Consider the following 19,964-nt stretch of genomic DNA (forward strand, 5'->3'; position numbering starts at 1 on the left):
CGGTAACCCACACTGCAGTTTTCCATGAGGCAATCTGCCATACCGTGTCCTGCCCATGGCTCTCATTACACGCTCTTTCTTTACTCCATGTTACCAGTGACCCTGTCTGGACCCATCTGTGCTTGCCCTGGAGGTAGCTTCTGGTGCATTTTTTCCCCATGTCTCTGGCTTTTAGCACAGGTTTCTCCAGGTCCTTCCTGAGAACTCCCTGGCACCTCTTTATATACTGATTTTGAAGGATTCTGCCCTGGTTTTCTGCACTATAATGTTTGGATCCACTTGGAGACTTCTTGTTTGTTAGCAGCTGTATGGCTGGCCCCGTCTTCTACACCAGCATGTCTCTCTTTAGCCACCGTTTGACTGTGCAGGTCTGTTGTGAAATCCTTTCCCTGACTCATCCTTTTGATCCTTTTTAACTGCCCACTCAAAAAGCACGTTGTGGGCTGGGATGAGGGATTCACCCGGGCTTCAGCTGTGCTGGTGCCTTTCATCCAAGCATCTCTGAAGCTTCTGGAGAGGAAATAGTTCCCACCATGGCCCCACACAGAGTGGGCCATGAGTTCATTTCTCCTCTGGCTGCTGGTGAATTGTCCTGAATTTTCTGGACCAGAGAAGCCACTTCCTTCACGTGCTGGAAGGCACAAAATAGGACCTGGCCAGGCACCGTGCAGGTGGAGCTGGCACTCTGCGAATGGCCAAAAGGAAATCAATCAGTAAGCACAGCCGACCCCTCTGGTGGCACAACTTCTGTCACTGGATGGGCAGGGTTATCAAATCTTACCTGCTGTTAAAACCGCATTAAAATGGAAACAGCAGCTTCAGATAATTTTGTCTCTCTGTCATTTCGTTCGCCAACCATCTGAGCTCTGGTTGCAGGGTCTGTCTCTTTGGAGCAGCCTTCCTAGGTGGATGGATATTGTCTCTTTTCCTCATGAATTCTTCATGACAGTGTTGATCTCCTGACTTAAATTTTTTATGCAATTAAGGCAAGCAGTATCATCGAACTGTCTGCACAGGAAATGATGATCAGTGACAGCCTGAATGTATCACATCAGCAACTTCCTACAAGGCGCTTGCTACCTCCACAGAAGTTATTTGCAGGTAGTTTTAATTACTCTTTGTCTTGCCCAGAGGGGAAAGTGTTGCTCAAAAACTAAAGAGGTCACTGGGCCTCTAGAGATTGCCTCGTGTTTCCATGTGGTCCTTGAAGGTCTTGTTTTCCCGGCCTGTAAAAGGAGGATGTTCTTACTGGATGGAGGTGGGAAGCACATTGAGATGTGCAGCGTGAGCTTGGTGGGTACCCAGCTGCAGGGAGAAACAGGCCCAGTGCCCTGCAGAGAACACAAACCACACGCGGTAGAGATTGAGCAGAGCTGTCACTCCTGGGCAGTACGATACAGTTGTGGTCCTCCTGGCTCCAAAGTGAAGTCAAAGGGCAATGGGACATTCAGACAGCCATCTCTAGGGGACAACATGCTGCCTGCACAGAGGGCCGAGTGCTGCTGCTGTGTACACTGAGTACTGATGCTCAGCAAACTGCAGTTTCCAAAGTGGGCATTGATACCTGTCTCTGCCTTTTGGGGCTGGTCTGGGAGCAGGACTCTCCCAGCCTTCGTGCCAGGGGGAGGATGGCAGAGGTTTCACATGGGCACATGTCAGGGGGAGGAAATAAGTGACAGAGCAGCCTTGCAGAGAAATGTTATCACAGGTGGTTGTGATTGCGTGCATGTGTTGTTTTACTTAACCTCCAAACAATGTATTTGATTCCTTTTTTTTCATTTTAAGTATTATTTGAGCCCAGCTTCAAAACGACTTCCTGAGGTAGCAGATCTGGCAATTCTTAGCAGAAAACAACTTCTGAGTAACAGCTAGAGCCTTATACTGAGGTTTTGAAACGTTGAAGCCATCACTTCATTTCCCCAGGTACCTGCATGCCTGGAGTACATTCTCCTTATACCCCTTTGCCTGAACACTAGGAGAGGTGGCAGAGTTATTAATTAAAACAGTGCCATGCACAGGGTTTGGAAAAGGAACAACAAATACGAAAGGCCTGTGAGCTATTTCCTCCTCTTCTCCTTCCCCTGCAATTTATTCTAATCCAGGTTTTCCATGTGATATCCCTTGCAAAAAAACCCAACCAACAAACAAACAAAAAACCGCCAAAACCAACCCACCTCCCCATTCAGACTTATTTTGGGAAGACGCTTGGGAACACCTTTTGCTTTGAACCTGAATCGTTGCTTTATTTCATAGATATGGAGGCAGCAGCAGGGACCCACACACACACTCCCTGGATCAGGCGTTGGCACTATGTGAATATAACACAAAAAGACATGTAGGCAGTAATCCCTTGCCCTGGTATGGGGGTATGAGGGAGGCTCCCAGAAACACCTGTTTCTTCAGGTTCACAGCCCTGTTTGAGTCATTGATGGCCAGTGATGTTGCCTTTATCTAGGTCAGGCTAGAAAAGATGTAGAGCTAGTTACAGGTGAAGACTGAAGGTCAAATCCCAGAATCCAGTGTAGTTGTCTCTTCCAGACAACAGTTCAGGACCCATTACCCAGCTCGGCATCCTTCAGAGCTCTGTCACCCCCAGAAAACCTCCTTTGTATCACCCACTTCTCTGCAACCTTCTTGCCACAGCTCTCCATCACTGAGGAAAACTGGTGTCCTTAGTGGCAGGGATGCTGCAAGGATAAGTACATTGTCTGTAGTGATGTCATTAAAAAAAATTAATACGTTAAAAATGTTTCCTTCCTCTACAATAATGATAATCTTAATTTTTGAGCTTCCTGCAGTGGAACATTTTCTTAATTGAATTCCTAATTCATTGAACATCTCTAATAAGCATGAATGACAATTTCATCTTACTGGCTGCATTCTTTGAAGGGATGCTCTTTGGAGACTGATGCATGAAACAAAACCTTCTTTCCCCTCTCAGGCCAAGGTTTTAACTCCAGTCTTTGCTCAGCAGTCAGCATCAACCCGGGGCACTCTGCCTCTCCGGGGTATGTGCTGGGCTCCTCTCATTGCTGTCTACAGCTTGAAGGCAGTAACAGTCCTGCAGGCACCCTGGGTTCATCTCTGGTAATTGAGCTGGGCTTCCCCTGCTGAGGAGGCACTGGAGTGGACATCCCTGAAGGTGAAGGCTGCTCTTGCCCCAGAGCACCAGCACCAATCAGGAATCCCACGTGCTCTGCTTTGTTCAGCACTGAATGAAACGCTTTGCTACATGCTGGGCAATCTTACTGCATCCTTTTTAGGCCTGCTTTTTTCCAAGGACCTGGGGAGCTGGAGTTCCTTAGCTGGCATATGATTAATCTGGAGCATGCTGTCACATTCTGGTGCATCTTCCTTATCCTTCCATTTCCAACACACAATTTTTTCCTTGTCCTCAACGTGGTAGGTCCTTTGTTGGAGATGAGCTCCTGTGTCTTGTTGCAGGATACAGGTACACCTCTGCAGGAGCTAAGCCACCACGGGGCTGCCTCTCAACTAGTTCAGCAAACGTTCTCCTGCCTGTACGAGCACAAACCCTGCAAACAACTTGCTTGAACCAGGCAATTTTTGCACCATTCCCTTGGCACATATCTCCTGATGCTGGCATGACTCCTGATGGAGGTATGCTCCACCATGCCCTCCATCCCAAGTGCATCTGAAGACAACCACATAGGTGTTTAGGTTGCACAGAGCTTTGCAGGGCTGGTAAAAATGTTTTTGGTGATGTTACAGTTCCCTTGTCACATTGGAAAAAAAGAGGAATGGAAAGAGAAAGAGGGGAAAGCAAGGGGAAGAGGATGGGAATCCTGCTGTCACAGTTACCTAGCTTCAATGTAACTGGTAGCACACAGACACGACTCCTTCTCCTTAGGGTTTTTTGAGCAAAGAGCCTCTCCCAGCAGCTAGTCGGTCTCTGCTGTACCCCAGTGAGTGTCGTTGGTTAGCTCTAGCCTTGAAGCAGTGGCATTGTTGGTTCTTTGAGGCCCAGCTGAAATCCAGCAGCACTCCTGAAATGAAGATGTCCTGGCTGCTGCCTGGATAAAGCATGGCAGCAAGCTGAGCACATGAACCCGTGTCCTCAGATAGCTCGTCTGTTAAGGTAGCACTGCATTCTTAGAGTTAAATGGGTTCTCACAGCCAGAAGGTGACATCAGTGGAGTAAGGAGGTAGGCTCCATGTTTGCTACATGGAAAAAGGCACATCAGTTATGGGAAACAGTCTTTCGCATCTCAATTAGATGTGACACACACAAGTCTCATCTCTAGGACCATTTATTATCCTCTATCTTTGTTATTTCTAGAGCCGCCTTATTATTATTATTAATATTAATATTAATGTCAATATCAATATTATTATTATACCTCAGTGCTTCCCAAGATCTAAAGTATTTATTCAAGACCAACATAGGATGAATGGGCTATAAAGGGATTTAGGTTCCTTAGGGAGGAAAATCTCAGTCTGGCACGCACTGAGAAGCCAGCCCCATCTCTTCCCTTTGCAGCCAGGGCTGACTGTTTGCGCTTTGCCATCCAAAGCAAGCAGACGGTCCAGAGGCTGCAGGACGTTCTGGGATTGATTTCCAGAGTAAGCCCACATATTGCTGCTGGTTGTGCAGGAGCTAAATTGAGCAAGTATATATGAAATAGCTGCAGCTTTGTCAGCTTGTTGCACCCACAAAAGCCACGCTTACGACATGCAGAACTCCCCAGGCGATCTTGTGCCGTGCTGGGTCGTTTCCTGTGGCAGAGGCTTTTTGCATGATTACTTCTTAATTGTGCTTTGTGCCCGTTGTTTTGTGACTTGCCAAGCAAGGCTATGGATGAAGCGTATTTGTTTGAAGTGTTATCCTTTAGATCTGGCAGAGAGATGACAAAGCTGGGGGGGGGGGGACGGGACGGGACGGGACGGACGACACACGACGGGACGACACACACACACCAATGGGAAATAATCCCCTCTTCACCGGAGGTCTGAATTCTTCTTCCCTCTTCTTCTCTGAAGGTCACTGTTGATCATGAGCCCAGTTACAGCACGGTTCCTGCAGAACACCTCTCCCTTGCTATCCAGCTTCATTACGGTTCCTATTTTCTCTTGCCTCCCAGGGCAACATTATACTGCACTTTCATTGCCACTCAAGAGGGAAGGGAGCCCTCCTAAGCAAACCTCTTGAGCAGGGTATAGTCCTGATAAAAAGCTGTTTATGTGCAATGAGAAGACACCGACCTTGAAATCACTCCACAGTCTTCCTCTCCAGTCCATTATAAACGTGACAGCAGGCAGGTGAAGACTGCTGGCTAGCAGAGAACATTTCCCTCCCCCCCAAAAAAAATAAAATTATCCAGCTGTTTAGAAGGAAAGCACCGATTATCTGCTCTCTCAGGAAAACTGCGAACAAGGAAAAGTGTAAAGCTATTCACACCAAGTCTACAGGGCCAAAGTGTGTGCAGTAACACCTTAAACTCCCAGGGCTCAACCATCGGCTGATAGCAGAAGTTGTACCAGGGGCTGTCAGGGCCATTTCACTATTCTGTGGTAATTTCACGGAAAATGAACTGTGCTGAAGATGCTTTTCCATTTGGGTTCACATAGGAATGTTCTCCAAAAACAGCAAACGTGCCCAATATTCTTAACTTAAAATGGCTGCTTAAAATGCAAGGAACAGTGTGGCTAATTAAGCCTCTGATCATTTAAAATTAGCTCATATGGCTTAGAGAATACAGCCCAATCCAATTAGCGCAAGAGTGCTTTGCTAGAGGCATATATAAAAAGAGGTCCTATGGAGGGGAAGAAAGATCTAGAGACTTTCCAACTCCCATCTACAGAATGAGACTGTGCCCTTTTGTGATAATTTCAATATTCTTCCTGTGACTGATTTGCAGCAGAGAAGAAACAGAGATAACAAACACCCATGGATCGTCTATGGCTTCAGTGTTGTATTTTCCCACTCTCCCGTTTCCACTGGTCACCTGAATGGAGTGCAAGATACACCTTTTACTCAAAGCCAGAGAAGATCGAAAGCACTCAGTATGTTCTATATATGTTCAGTTAGGAAATTAAATTAGGTTGTAGTGCAGTATTGTGGAGTGTGGCAGAGGAAGATTTTCCTCCCAGGGCGGCCCAAGTGATGGAGCAATTGGTAAGGGCTCTGTATTGTCACCTCTTGTCATCCTACACACTGGAGGGGATGGCTTGGTAACACCCAGCAGTGACATCCCACAGGCTGGGGGACACATTTAACTACATTCCCTATCAAACTGATGACTTCTCTTCATTTTTATTAGCAACACCGGTTTTGACTAAGGATAGAAACTTGTACTGATCATGCATCATTTAATTAAAGGGATGATGCAAACGTGTCTGAAATTTCCTGTGGACATTGACTTCTGGGAAGTTGTCCATATTTTGTTTGGACTCTGGCAAATTGATATCTGTCTAGTGCTTCCTTGGAACGATTTGGTTTGCTCTGAAAGCAATAGCTCATTTAAGGCCACTTAGTACATGCTCTAAAGCTGCGCTGCATCAAGGCTTCAGCTGATTTCAGCTCTCATTAAGGAAATGGACACATCCCTGTCTCTTTATACCAGGGGCCTCTCAATTTACTGATGTTTTTCGTGGCTGTGTGAAAGGACTCTGCCCAGAAAAGTGACCACTGCCCAAGCACCGTGTTTGTTCCGATAGGTCTAGCCATATCCTCGGACACGGCACGTGCCTTATCATTCTCAGCAGATGAGCCTGCTATTAAAAACTCCCAAACTATAGATTTTTTTATTATTTAGAGAAGCTGGACAGGTTCAGAGGTGTGTGTGCTGATGTTTCAAACAGGACATTGCCATCAATGAGGAGCCTCCACAGTGTAAGTTGTTGTGCTGCTGGAGGATGTGGTTTGAAAAAAACCACGGTCACATAAAAGGATTGTATTGTCCTTTGGAAGTGGAATGAGTCGACTGCTTTTCTGGAGGCAAATTTATGGGGTTCACTTAGAGGCAAGCCCACATCATCAGTCTGTACAGCAGTCGTGGAGCCTTCAGAGTGCCTGACAACTGTTGCAGAATTTGCATCTCTACACCTTAACCCAGAGCCCCAAAGTCTGTGCCATACACGTTGGGGGACAGCACAGGCACCCACAATTACCCCCATCAGTTAGTTATATTCCCTTTGTAATCAAACCTTTGGTGTTTCAGTGCATTCCTTGCTGCACTGAAGTCACTACTCTTCCGTGACGTCTTCTCCTTTCTGTGTTGTTCAGGTAGTTGCACTGCCTTGATCACAGCAACACCAGACCTCTTCAAGAAGTGCATCATCACAGAACTCACATTTATTTCCGTGGCTCTCCCTTCTTCCCAGTCCCTGAGATGATAACAGAGGTGAGTGTTCTATTTTAACGTGTTCCTTTTTTTACCGCTGCTGATAAACAGGCGTCGGCAAAGGAGTAGCTTAGCACTTGAAATGTGATTCAGTTCTGAGATCTGGTGGGCACTCATTTTAGGGTCAGTGCTTAGGGAAGGTCGGACTCCTCCAGAAGTGAGGTTCAGTCCCATGTTTCCCAACCAACTGGCCTAATGCCGGGGAAATAGGCCATCCCAAGCTTCACTGTGGCCTCAGTGAACTGAGCGTATTTAAGAAAATCCCAAGACCTGAAAACTGACATTGAGTAGAGGAAAATGAAGGGCAGGGTGGCTGCCCACCATACGACTGTGCAACCTGGCTGCCATCCAGGTCAGTGGGTGGCCCTGAAAAACACCCGGTAAAACTCAGATTTTCTGAAGAACGTGGGAAAGCATCTTACTCGGCTTATATCACCTAGGAATTAGAGGGGTGGGCTTCCTGGGTATTCATCTTGAGAGGGACGTGTCAGAGCATTATTCCACCCCACTGCGTTAGCCTGGGGAGCTGGGGGAGAGCGCTCTCTGAGCCAAAGGTATTACCCTGGTAATGCAAGTTGTATTACTCAAAGAGATTTAGGCTTGAAAATGTTGTGAAGGGCTAAAAATGTGCAGAGAGATGGTTACTGCAGCTCAGCCGTTTCCCTCTGACAACAGTCTGTAGGAGAAGCTGAGCAACCTTTTGCAGCTGTCAGAGGAATAAGTCTTTTATCTCAAAGGACTGATCCATAAAGAATTAATTGTCCAAGCCCTGCTCTCAGCCAGGTCATTTTTGTTACAAAATGTATATGTATTATCAACATCAGGACATCCCATAGACTTTCTAAAGGTATAAGAAAGCCCTAGATTATCATCCTCTCACATTAAAAAAAAAAAGTCCAAAAAGAGTCAGTCATCTTAGTGCCACGGGCTGGATTCCTGATTTAAAAAAAAAAAAAAAAAGAGAAAATGCACATTAAGAAAAAATAAATGTGTACAACTGAGAGATTTAGGAGGGTGTTCCAACCCCCTGCAGCCAGAGAAAGAGACTGTCATGACTCTTAACTCTGGTACTCTGGCTCAGACCCTAAATAGTTGAGGCCAAATTATTAATAGAGAAGGTGAGTGACAGATTCCAGATACACAAGTCAGGCTGCCTCCTGACATTTTCTGTCAGTAAAAATAAGTAGCCTTTCTTTACATCTAACAGAAATCTCTTCCCTGGCTCTCCTTGACGGTTCCCCCTCCTGTCTCCACCTCCAGAGATGTCTGAACAGTATAATTTCCTTTTATTTTTAGCCATCTTTCATAATTGAAAGTATCTCTGTGTCAAAGAGAAAACGTTTCCATGAATTCCTCAACAGGCACTTACTGAAAGCAATTGATGAAAATGAAATATTTAATGGGGTTTTACACCTGTGGACTTGGCAATACTGGTGCATCTCAAAAGCAAAATTTTAGTGACATCAAGATGGATGGGCATGGGGCCATCATCTCACCAGCTTCACTGGTGCATCTCTTTGGGGTCGGGATCTGGCCTGAGGGGTGTATGAGTCAGTGGCAGGTGAGCTGCTCCTCACTCCAGAGCTTTCTGCTTTTCCCACTGAAGACCCAATACCGCTGCTTGGGGCAAAGCTGATGTTTCTCACTTCTCAGTAGTACTTAGGGTGGCTGCAGCGCTCTCCAGAGATCCAGCCACATCCACAGGCAGTATTCATCTCATCTAAGGTAAGGACCACCTGGGATCAGACCCAGGGTCCAGCTTGCCCCATTCCTTCTCTTGCAAAGTGGCCAGAGCAGATGCCTCTGGAAGACAGCACAGGAGCTCCTCAAGTGATCTCCTGCATATGTGCTGCCCACCTGTATGAGTTTGTACTTGGGATCTTCCTGAGACATTGTTTTTGCCTTTGCCTTTGTTAGTGTATGAAGGGTTTTTCTTCCCTGGATTAGCTCACCTCTTCCCAGGCCAGTTCTGTGTTCCTGTTTCGATGCTCAAGCAGACAGATCCTGCTCCTGCTCCTGCTCCTGCTCCTGCTCAGTAGCTCAGCTGGACTTTGCCTTGGCCCGAAGGGCTGCAGCAAGAACGTATCAAAGCAAGTACAGGAGCAGAAACAGCCTCTCAACAGCACACAGTGAGGGAAGAGGTGATTCAGTTTAATGCAACTACTAAAACCAACCCCAAGGATCCAAGACTTTAATTGCACCCACTTTGCAAATCAAGCTTTCTCTAATCAAGCTCTCTTGTGACTCACCACTAGCCCAGAGCTGACTGCTGTGGAGGTAGAGAGGACAGACCTCAGCTCTCGTCTGCCCTTTCTCCCTTCCTCACCAGCTAATAACTCCCCCTTGCTGTGTGCCCCCTTCTAGGCTGCCTCCCCTCTCCCTCCAAGTGTCACGGCTCTACCCCCTGCCACCTCCCACCATGGGCAGTGTCTCATGCCTCTCACAGTGTCTTGGTGGAGAAGGGTGCAGAGAACCCTGTTGCATCCTCAAAATTAAGGAGGCAGAACCCCACCCCACCTTCTCAGTGCTGTCCCCAGGCATGGGTGTCAGCTTAAGGGTCTCTCTTGCTGCCTATGTCAGTCCCTCATGGTTTTCTGTTGTGAAAGCTGCAGAAGAAAGTTTTCAGCTTACCGTGTCCATTTAGGAATGATAACATGGCTAGAATTTATGAATCATAACTAATCGTGTTGCCAGTACAGGGAGGATTATACAATGTGTGATCTAATAACCCCCGACTGTTTAATCGCCTGTGGTAGGTTCTGAGCATGTTACACGACAGGTGACATACCTGACCTTTTAAGGTGAAGCCACAAAAGGTGTTTCTTTCATAGGTGTTTCCCTGCTCCACTTGGGTGGAGCATCCTTGCGAGTAGCAGGACCTCCTGGCCTGGCAGAAGCAGGTGGGAGTGTTGTCACACAAGTGTTGTTACATCTCAGAGGAGTTTCCCACTGGCATTCCTGCAGTGATTTCAACAGCAAGGGGAGGAAATGAGTCTGGATTTTGCATGAGGCTGTTGCTGCACGGGTGTCTGTAGGTGCCCAAAAGCCCCCATGGTCTCCACAGGAGGCTGGAAAGGTTCTGCCATCCCAGAGAAGACATCGCTGGGGCAGAGCTGTGGCTGTAACCTAGCCCTGCAGTGTGCCCTCATATGAGTTGTGCAGGTTCAGAGCTAGCAAACTCATGCCGTTTGTGCACTGTTCACTCACTCCTGTCCACCGACCTCAAAGAAACACTTTTCCCCTATGAAGAGCTGCCTCCATAATGAAGGTATGAACAATGAAGATAATGAAGATGGCCTTTGCCTGACAGTGACAGTCCCTTCCTGCTGCTGCCCCATCCTCAATAACCTCTTGGGTTAAGTTCAGCCTAACCAATACAAATATATCTGTCATATGAACATAATTGCATTTAATTGCTGAGATAAATTTAAAATAATTGCCCAGGTGACGTTCACCCTTCCAGGGGCGTTTGTGAATGAACAGGGGGTTTCTGGGCAACCCCACGCTCTGCCCAGGTGCTGACGGTGACTTTCACAGACAGCCACAGCACAGTTCTCGCTCTTGAACATCTTCCCTGCAGCCCTTGGAGTGGTTTCAAGTGAAAAACAGAATGGTGACATATTAAACGTTGCCTCCCACACAGTGTCTCTCTTCAGCCTCCGTTGTTGCTTGCTGTGGGTTCAGGAGTCTCTGGTGGATCAGCCTGCCCCCGAAAACGCATGTGTTTGCCAAAATAGAAGCATTTTTGCAGAAGGCAATGATTTGGCTGAACGTTTTGCCAGCATGCGTCTCTGGGTTTTGCAATTTGTTTCAGCATTTTGTGTTTGTATTTAATTCTGGATTTCATTTTCTTGTACAAGATACTACCACAACAAAATATTTTAATGTTTGCAAATACTTTTTTTGGGAGGGGTAGGGGAAAGACATTGATTTTCAAATATGTTTTGAAATGCCAGGATTCCCTACCAGGCAGTAGGGCCATTTTCCTGTCAGTTCACAGCACCAGCTCTGGTTACATAGAAGTTAATGCCACTGTGAGAGGACCTGAACATCTTTCCCACTAATATGCTTTGCTTCCAGGATGGTGAATTATTTAAAATGCTTTCTATGGCTTTAGTCTCTCCCAAGTCACAATCTCATATTTCATTAATGTCAGTCTCATATTCGATTATTCCTTTTCTGGTAGCAGCTGGGATCTCCTGTCAAGGACCAAGGAGCAGTTGGTACCTTCCTAGGTGGTGATGGAGAGCAGGGTAGATGGGGTCTGGCTTGATGCACTAATCCAGCCAAAGCTAGGGACAACCGTGACCTGCACAACGCAGGGGGAGTTGGAAGAGAGCAAAGCCAACAGCTGAGCAGAAAAATTACACAAGCAGGTGAAGTAGACCCTAGGGTTGGTGGACCTTAGAGAGCAAGCATGGGACAAAATAAGAAAAGGTATTTCAAGGCAGTGGGAAGCGTTTGTGTTTGATATGCCTCACATATGCTGTTTTCTGGCACCTGGGAAAACTGCTCAGTAGTAGCGAAAAAAAAGAGTGAAGAATAATGTCTCCAGTGCAAAATTCCTGCAGCTCTTGGCTCAGCAGAGCATAATTGCTGGTGGCTGGAGCCTGCTTAGGACACTGGAGCTAACACCTCTGTGCTTGCAAGAAGTGGGATCTTGGGTGACCACAAGCATTAAGTTTGGAGTATCATTAAAATAGCAACACCTGCAGCAGCACAGAGTCCTGAACTCCCTGCTGAGGAGTTTCACTGTGCTGTTAACTTAGAGGGAAGATGTCACCTACTAAATCACCCAAACCACTTCCTGCAGCACCTGCTTTTTCCTCATGTCTCCTATCCAAATCGTGGCTAGACCCATGTAAAAAATGCTGTCTCTGCTGAAATAGCTGGGCTGGGCCTTGCTGGATCCACAGCACACATTGCCAGAGGGATGGCTGCAGGAGGAGTGATGTATGGAAGGTGTAACACCTGTGCCCGTGCTACAGGCAGAGCCAGAGCATGGCCCTGTTCCATACTGGAGCCTGCCAGAGTACGGCTCTTCATCACAGCCCTCAATGGAGTCAGGCAGCACACAGGCACTTGTGAAAAAAAGCTTGCAGGCTTTTCCACGCGTGAGGATATTGCCGGATATGAAATGCATTGGGAATGGTCATTTAGGATTGCTGCCCAAGCATCTTTGGGGCCAAAGTGGTACCAGCTTTCGGATCCTGGATGCATCAATCCAGGTGGGGATGGACAGCCACCATGAACCCTGGTCCTGCACCAGAGGACCCCTCTCCAAAGCAGCTCCTCCAGGAAGGGCATGGGTTTGGTCAGAACTTTCTCTCCTGAGCTGGGACCCGGTACGTTGGTGGTCCCTTGATTGCCATGGAGTTACATGCTCACAACTCATGTGCCAAAGACAAAAACCCCACAGTGATTCCCTCTGGTCATTATTTTCTCAACATATTGACTCTGCCAGGCAGTTAGTCAGCAACAGTGGGCACTGTTGGTGGAGCCAGGAACCCTCTGCAGTGGAGGTCCTCCCTTGCTTTCCTTCCTGAAGAAGGAACCTGAGTGTCCCACTTGCTCCCTGGCCTGAAGAAGACCTGACACAGCAGATCTGTAAGCTGTGGGCATTTTGCACTCCCACACAGTTCCCCAGCACCTGGTCAAGCTGATTTGATGACTGTTGTTTCTGGACGTGGACTGGAAGGCAGGCAGAGACATCTCTTGGGCTGGCTGGAACATTCAGCAGGGAGGAAGGCTGTGGCCCTCCCAGCTGGCTGCTCACTCCTCAGCTTTCTCTTTCTCAAGGGCTTCAGGAAGCTGAAGAGATTCAGAGATATGTTTTATTCCCTTTCTTGAAAGTGTGGCTAAAAATAAAGAGACTATTAAAACCAAGCCCAACCCATGAAACGGAGTGCGTAGGTGTGATGCTCACCAACACCTGGGGCTGTGGAGCGTCCTGGGGGAGCTGGCACCCATCTAGCAGACATGTTCTCTCTTTCTCCTCATTCTTTCTTTGGCACCTTGTCAAAGAGTTCACGAGATAATAAATCTAAAGTCATTTTGTTTGAAAGTGACCTGTGTGTTGTTCCAGTTATAAGGAGAAGAGAACAAGACGACAATGATTTTCATTTGTAAAACTGACCAGGACCCCCAGGCTGCTCCTGTGCTCTCTGCTTTTATTTCCTGGCTGAAGGTTTCTAGAGGTGGCTGGTAGAAAATTACAATGGCAGATATTGCTTTGCGGTAGCAGAGCAGGATGTCTCTGAGGTTTGCCTTTGGCAGATGCGATAGACCAGCAGAAAACATGCAGTGCACAAGGGTGAGTTCCTGGACAGCCCTGGGTAGCAAAGGAGGAAGGTTTAATGGAAAGGAGTTCCTCCAAGCGGCATGAAACCATGGGACCTCAGCTCAAGACCTGAAAGGAAGGCTGTGCAATGTGGGCATGCCAGCCCCGCAGCACATCCCTCGCTCGTACCCTCCCAGCTTGCGTGTAAGTAGGTCTTGTGTGTGTGACAGGGAGATGCAGGTCTCCCCTGAAGATGGGGGATTTGCAGGGCCCTTGCATAGTGAGAAAAGTCATAAAATGTGTGTCACGCTACCATAGTCCCCCCAGAAGACCTGTGCCTCCACCCTGCCATAGCAAAGGGGATTGGGGCAGGGTGGGCATTAACATGTTAATCCTTAGACAGCCTGAGGGCTTCAGCTACTGTAGATGAAGGGCTGTGGTGGACGAACATGGACTTAGTGTCATCTGTAATGCAGCAGAGATTGGTGTTTGGTACAAAGGGAATTTGCCACTGTTGGGTTCGGTAAATTGCTTGGTGATACCATGAACTTGGAGCTGCTCATATCCTCCCTTTGCATGGCCAGGAGGGTCTGTATGCAGCCTTAGGGGTGGGAGAGTTACCCTGTGATGCAAAACAGCCTAGGATTTGGTGGATTGAGGTAGCACAGGTGGGGGTGCATGTACAAGATGAGTTTGATTATCTGCATTAGTCTGTAACAGCCTACACAGGTGCACCTCTCAGGCACAGTGTCCCAGCTACTGCAGCAAGCTGAGAGGCAGTAATTCCCTTTCCCTCCCTGCCTTCTCCATCCACAATGCCTTTGGTAGGACTGGGAAATGGTAGGAAAGAGCAAGCCGTGCCAGAGAGCTGCAAAACTGGAAGGAGGGCTGCAAAAATCTGGTGGGAACCAAACGGGCTGTACTTCCAGTGGCAACTTCTCAGAGATGGACTTCCAGGGACAGCCTGGCCAGTGCTGCCTGTGGACACCAGCAAAAGAAAAAGCCACGAACATTGCCTAGACCCCGCATGAACCTCCCCTGCCACTGTCCACCACCCCTGGTGACATAAGTGCACAGCTGGAAGCAGTTTATTCCCCACCAGCCCTTTCCTGCTTATCTGGAGCCAGCAGCAAGAGCAGGAGCCGCTCTCGTAGAGGGACCCTGCAAATCCTCTGATGGACATGCAGACCAAGCGCTGTTTCCCAGGGGGATCGGGAAGGATTGGATAATTAATCACAGCTTGTCTGGGGGTGGATGAGGAAGTCTGAATAAAGGTGTTAACGGCTCTTAAAGGCTTTCCTGGTTCACAGAGGGTGCTGCCTCAAACAGATTATCTGGAAATATTATTAGCTGGGGTGGGAAAGGGGTTTGTTCCTTCTCTAGGCTCTTTGCAGCCACCCTAAATCTGCTTGAGCTGTGGAGACAGATTTTATTGTGTGGGGGGAGGTGGGGGAGAGGTGTTGGCTGTCAGTGGGTCAGCAATTAATTGGTTTATTCCTTTCTCACAGTTATTTTCTAACAAATGTCTGCTAAAACCCTAGTGCCCACTTTGTCCCAGCTCAGCAAACAAGAACCACAGGGATTTGCACTGGGGGAGACCCCAGGCCCTGAGATCAGCTTTCCAGGCACTGCCAGGAGGTCCCTTGTCCCCTGCCAAGCCTCTTTGCCTGTTGTCTCATCTTAGGAAGAGGATGTGATTAGTGTTTCCTGCCACGGGCTGTCAGCTGAGGAATGAGAACTGTGTGCCAAGAGGAGAAAAGAGCTGCCACAGATGGACGGTAAGTGAAAGCAGAGATGTGCCCCCTCTTTGCTCCAAAGGAAACTTTCCTTCCAATGTCTCCGTGGCCCATTAGTTCAGACAAATGCTCTTGTTCAGCCCTCTACCTTCTCTCCTAGCAGAAGTGGCCCCCAGCCATGTGTTTCTGGGTAAGGGTGGGCTCTACTATGTCTTCTGCTGCCATCTGGAAAACCGTTTCTCATGAAACCAACTTTATCAGAACAATGTTGCTGCCTACCCATGGCTTTGTCACAATTCTAGTCCCTTTGCAAGTCAGAAACAGGGGGTGCCATCAAAGCAGAAACCTTGTGCCCTTCCAGCTCCAGCTCAGCACAGTTTCTGCACCGCCGCCCCACTGCTGTAAATGAGGTAAAGTCAGTGGCGGGGCTGTGCTGGCACAGCTATGCCAGGCAGCAGGGTCTTGCTGGGAGCACCGCAGATGGCTTTCTTAAGGTAATAGCTCTGACAGTGCCTCTCGGGCTAGGGAATCACCTTTCGGAGCAGAGCAGGAATGGAGAAAGAACATGGCTTTGGCCTGAAGGATTTTGGTATTTGTAGCTTGACATCATTTTGGCTTGGAGTGAAAAGCAAATATTTTGAGCCCTAGAAGGGTGATGAAGCAGGGACTGTGAAAGTGCTGCTGCAGGGTAGTCCCCTCTCTGCTACGCCTGCCTGGCCTCCTCAAAGCCTGCTGGGCATGCGGAAAATCCCCTTCATGGAGAAATTAATTTGAAATCACATTGTGCACAGGGAACGTTCCCTGTTGCCGTGCTGCTACTTCTCTCCCAGCTCTTCCTAGATCTTTAATAGGCATTAGGCGCTCCGAGCAGGGTCCCACAGGCTGCTATCTTCATGGTTGTGTTGATTTCCAACAACTAAGTTAGCCCCAAAGAAAGCATAATGAAAGCAGCAGATTTCCAGGTCTCTCTTTTCCTTTACAGAAGCCTGTCCTCTTCAAACATGAAGCACAGCAAGTCCAAGCTGGATCCTCGTTCTCCTTGGGGATCAACCTGCCGTGATGATGAGAGAAACAGAGCAAGTCCCCAGCCCTCTCCAGAGGTAAACTGCAAAACCACAGGCTTCACCAAAGCCCTTCAAGCCAGCCCATCTCCCAGGAGAATCTCTGTCCCTTTTTCTCAATACAGGGCTGGAAATAATGACAGGTATGGAAAATCCATTACAAATAACTAAATAACCCTCCGCGCAGCGCTGCTGACTCCGTAAACGCTTCCCCAGCTGTTGGGAGACCGCAGGAGCACTCCCTGGAGTGAGCAGACGCAGGTGGTGCTGGCATGTGTCTGGAAACAGCCTGATGTGGGGAGGAGGCTGAACTTTCTGGTTGTCTGGACCCTTCCCCTCTGCGGCAGGACTTCTCGCCAAGCCCTGTGGCCTCTCTGGGGTTTCCAGACAGCCTGACATCCGCCCCCGGGGAGTCCTGCTGGAGACCGGGGCTCTGGGCTCCGTGATTTGAAGGCAGTGGCGGCAGAGCAGGGAGATATCCTGTTTTCCTCGAGGCAGAAATGTAGTTTTGCGTTAAAATTGTTTTTTTCCTCCCAAAAGGTCCTTAAGCATTTGACAAGCTGTTAAGAGTTAGGGGGAGGATCTGGCTGGCCAGGCTGCGAGGTAGCGGTGGGCTAGAGGGGAAGGGAAGGGACCAGGCGCTGCCCAGCTGGGTGCTGGCGACCAGCACATTAACCATGGGAAGGGAGAGATCTTGGCCAAGGGCTCCAGCGAAACCCTGCCATCAGGTGCAACCCACCAGGGGCTTTTTACTGTCTGTCTGCTGGTACCTGAAGCAACACGTGTTGTTGAATAGCTCCCACATGCCCATACTGAACCCAAGGGCTGTGTCCACACCCGACACAGCATGGTTTTTCCCCAAGGGTTCCTGGAAAGCATGGAGCAGGCAGGAACCAGGCGAGGAACTGGCTGTCTTTATGTAGACTCTTGTTACTGTGTTAAATAAACCAGAAAGCAAAGGGTCAGTGTTTCTGGTGTGCAGGCAAGCTCTTGCATGTTCCAGTGTCCCTTTCCTTCTTGAAGGACGTTTCTGGTAACGCATTTCTGGGGAAGGAAATCAGCCATGTGGTCAGCAGGGTGGCACACAGAGCTGTGAACTTGATAGTGCTAAGGGCAGAGAGACACTCCAGGAGGACCAACTGCACAAGGGGCTTCTCACAGGCATCTCCTACCATATTCTTCCAGTGCTCCTCACTTCCCTGCAGACTTTAAATCTGCAAAGCAAGTTGGATTGTAGCCACTGGGACTGAATAGATGTACCTGGCTAGTCTTGTGTTGCCCATTACCGTGTTAAATGGGCATAGTGGGCATGATGGAGAAGAGACCGACTACTCATTCTTGTTTTGAAGAGCCTTCTATTGGAAGTGAAGGACCAGGGTTCACACTACAGCTTATGTTTCACCAGTAACTTTTCCTACTGTTAAAATTGCATTGTCTCTCTTAATCATGCAAGGTTTATTTTCCCACACTGGAAAATGAATTCAACACTATTGGCAAAGCTGGGGGCTGGGAAGTTTTAATTACTGTTTGTACAGTGCTTTGGGGCTCTGGAGTGAATGGCGCTGGAGGCCTGGGAAGGGTTATATTATATATTGGCAGTTACTTATACTTTATTATAATATATATCTCAGGTCTGCAGTCCTATCAACAGCTCCTTCCTGATACCTAGATGCAGCGGGGCTTCCTACTCCAAGTAGTACAAATACCCCACTCCTATAGTTGCTGACCACTGCTGAGCATCACTGCATGGTAAGAGGACCCACTAAGGTCCAGTGTCCACCTCCAGCCAAAATAAACTCAAGTAGCAAGTGCCTGTGAATACCCAGCTGCTATGCAGGGGAGAAGAGCCCCAGAGCTCTCCTCTCACAAGGCTTTTTGCATTAAAGCATCTCTTCCGTAGGTGACGCAGCCACATCCTGCATTAGCCTTCCTGTCCCCCCTCCTTGCTCAGAACACCACCTCCTTAATTATAATCCATCAAATTCCTCTCTCCTCTACCTGGAAAAAAATGGGATTTGAGGACAAGGAACAAATGTGAAGGTATAAGTCTCTTTTCATGGGAAAGGAAATCTATGCAGTGCCCTGCTGGGAACCCTGCTTTGCCTAAACCCCGGCATAATGCAATAAGAAGTTAAGGCTCTTAGTGGGCGAACAGTGCAAGAGTCCTGTTAAGCACATCTCAGGTCTTTGTGGTCAAGTGCCCCGTGTTGCACCCGGCGCACCACGCTCTGCACAACAGGGCAATTGTGGCCCCACTGCTCTGGCATCAGCATCCCGCGCTTGCCCGGTGCAGGATCCAGAGAGGATGGGCTGTTCAACAGCCTCTCTCAGGTCAAAGCCAGTGCTTCAGAAAACGATTTTGTAGAGGACCGGAGTGTTTCAGTATCAGCAGTGTCCTGGAAAAAGCACGCATTAGCTATCAATTAGCATGTGTGTGCACATCTGTACAGATGTGGGCGTGTGAAGTAATACGGTATCTAGGCTTATGATACCATCCACATGAAAATCAGTGAGGGACTGTGATGACTTTGACCTAAAATACGATAATTTTTTTTTCCATTGCATTTGTGTTTTGGTGGCACACTTGGTTTTCTGATAGATCCTGCAGAAATATTCAGGTGATTACTGCGAGGGGCAAAACTGTAGTTACTTAAACTTTGACAAAGCTTCTAAAATACAAAAGCCTCCGCAGAAGCTGTGCTTTCCTTCTCTAGCCAGCTGTCACCCGGTGGTTCCTCCTGAGCAGCGGCTCCCTGGAGCAGCGGGCAACCCCTCGCTGCCTGCACCAGGCACAGCAGGCAGGGCAGGATAGGCCAGGCAAGGCCCCCAGGGTGAGGGCAAAGCCCATCTGACAGCACTGGAGTCCCCACCCAATGGGTGACAGTGCCAGCACTGCTTCCCATGTGTCCCCTCCAGCCTGGTGTGGATGGAAGGCAGGAAGAAGTTAGCTGAGCCTCTCTGCCCCTGATGCTGCTGCTCAAGGGGTTTCGTTTACTGCCACGTACATTAATTGCTTCTGTTTGGTGGCTGCTGGGGTGAGACCTGCAGCTTTCCCAGGGCGATTGGTTCTAGGTTCCATGGGTTACCACAGCCACGTCACCAAAATCAGGTGAGGAAACTGTCCGCTGGTCCTTTCAGCAGCACTAGAGCATGTCAGTGATGGAGGCAGCCCAGCCCCACAGCAGGGAAGCGCAGAAAGGCACGGGGCTGCTAACAGGCTGACTTGCATCCCTCCAGCGCTTCCCCACTGGCAAGCAGATGTCAGAGGAATGTGGTTTGCAACTGGTTTATTCACTCTTGGGTAACTCCTGGTCTTTCTCTTTTGGGATATTCTTCCGTGCAGCCCACCTGACATCCAGCAGTGGCAAAGAAACAAACACATGGACCCAGGTACTGCCTGCTGCTGGGCTTCTATTGCAAGCACTCAGGAGTGGTAAAAAGAGTGCTGAGACCACAAATTTCAACTTTAATTTAAAACCCCCTTTTTAGGGATGGGGCCAGAGCTGGGCCCGCAAGGGAGAAT

General features: G+C 48.5%; 1 long non-coding RNA gene across 1 annotated transcript in view; it reads left to right on the plus strand.

Moving 5' to 3' along the window:
• Positions 1-19,964, plus strand: part of LOC130147904 (uncharacterized) — a 206,244-nt gene that overhangs the window by 148,470 nt on the left and 37,810 nt on the right. Inside the window, exons 5-7 of the long non-coding RNA XR_008821422.1 lie at positions 7,247-7,364; positions 15,329-15,422; positions 16,363-16,584. This is a non-coding gene — a long non-coding RNA (uncharacterized LOC130147904). The remainder of the gene's footprint in view (positions 1-7,246; positions 7,365-15,328; positions 15,423-16,362; positions 16,585-19,964) is intronic.

The sequence above is a fragment of the Falco biarmicus genome, chromosome 4, assembly GCF_023638135.1.
Source record: "Falco biarmicus isolate bFalBia1 chromosome 4, bFalBia1.pri, whole genome shotgun sequence".
NCBI classification, from domain to species: domain Eukaryota; kingdom Metazoa; phylum Chordata; class Aves; order Falconiformes; family Falconidae; genus Falco; species Falco biarmicus.